This window comes from Elaeis guineensis, chromosome 6 (assembly GCF_000442705.2).
Source record: "Elaeis guineensis isolate ETL-2024a chromosome 6, EG11, whole genome shotgun sequence".
Classification (NCBI taxonomy): Eukaryota; Viridiplantae; Streptophyta; class Magnoliopsida; order Arecales; family Arecaceae; genus Elaeis; species Elaeis guineensis.
In genome coordinates this window covers 112,168,629-112,170,217 of record NC_025998.2, presented here as the reverse complement: position 1 = coordinate 112,170,217, position 1,589 = coordinate 112,168,629, and the positions used below count along the sequence as shown (strand labels likewise).

Below are 1,589 nucleotides of genomic sequence, written 5' to 3'. Positions count from 1 at the left end.
AAAAAACCACTGTCATTTCATAACACTTAACTAAAATAGCATAACCTCAAATATAAAAATTTCTAACCTGATTGGACACCTTGTTTCTTTGCATTGCATCTCCATAATTGATCTTAAGGGCAATAACCCATTAACCAGATAAGGTGGGGATTTGATCACCCTTCCTTGGCCCACAAATCACTCCCTTGCATTTGCATAACCTAGACCTTAATTTAAAATCAACTAGACGTCAACCCTAGGAATTTCAAGCTCAATAGGATAAGAAAGCTCTAGAGTTGAACCGAGTGCGGATTGGTTAATTGCTCGGTGTCTAAGGCAAGTGGTTAAAGAAAGTGGTTTTCAATTGGTTCCGTTGACTGACCTGGCCAACTTAGTTGGTATCTAAGGAAAGCAACGAGCAGGGAACCTCCCACATCTTACGCTTACCTGGCCGAGTCAGTTAGTCAGTCTTGAGCTTGGAGTGCTCAAAAGCAATCTTGAAAGTTAGGAGCTGTCTAGATCTAAGTTAACCTTAGGATAGAGAGTCTATGATTGTTTAAGTTGATTGCAATTAACATCTAAACATTAATTAATTTCTCCCTTTTCATAGATTTAAGATTCTTAGGTTCTTCTCTTTAGATTTTCTTCATTCTTTTCTCACTTTATTATAAAATATATATTATAAAAAATTAAAAAAAAATTAAAAAAAAAAAAAAAATTGTGTGTGCTCTACAGTATAATTGTAAGGTGTATGCTTGGCCGTAGATCGTTACGACCAAAAATCCAACCTTTTGATCCAGAAATAGAAAGAACCTTCAGAGCCAACAGACATAAAAAGATGGACCGAAATCAGGAGAATGATCCACCCAAGCAATTGAAGGAGTACTTTACTCCTTCCACATATACCTACTCTCCTTGTATTCAAGTACCCCCTGTGGAGGCCACTCAATATGAAATTAAGTCCAGTATAATCCAAATGTTACCTTCATTTTATGGACTTAGTAATGAAGACCCTTATAAACATCTTGAAGAATTTCTTGAGATATGCTCAACTGTCAAAATTCACAACTTCTCCGATGATGCTCTTAGGTTGAAATTATTCCCTTTTTCACTTAAGGACAAAGCCAAATACTGGCTACATACTTTGGATTCCATGACTATATCAACCTGGGACCAGCTGCAAGGAGAGTTTCTCAAGAAATATTTTCCCATAGGAAAAACTAATCAAATAAGGAAAGCCATAACTAGTTTTTTCCAATTAGATGGAGAAATGTTTCATGAAACATGGGAGAGATTAAAAGACCTTATTAGAAAATGCCCCCACCATGCTGTACCCAAGTGGCAGTTAATCCACTGTTTTTATGATGGGCTCTCTGAAAGACATCGACACATGGTCGATGCATCATGCGGTGGGACATTTATGCTGAAAAGTGAGGATGAGGCATGGCAACTGTTTGAAATTTTAAGTGAAAATTCATTACATCATATGTCTGCCTCTATTAGAGATAAACCCATGTTAAACTCAAAAAGAGGTGGAATATATGAAGTAGGAAATGCCATAGATATCCATCAAAAGGTAGATGAACTGTCCCAAAAATTAGATCGTCTTC

The 1,589-nt window shown here is 36.6% G+C and overlaps 1 non-coding gene across 1 annotated transcript; it reads right to left on the bottom strand.

Annotated features, from left to right (window-relative positions):
* Positions 1–1,204: 1,204 nt before the first annotated feature.
* Positions 1,205–1,310, bottom strand: LOC140858999 (small nucleolar RNA R71). Its single transcript, XR_012142400.1, has one exon. It is a non-coding gene; the product is annotated as a small nucleolar RNA R71 (small nucleolar RNA).
* Between the last annotated feature and the right edge of the window lie 279 nt (positions 1,311–1,589).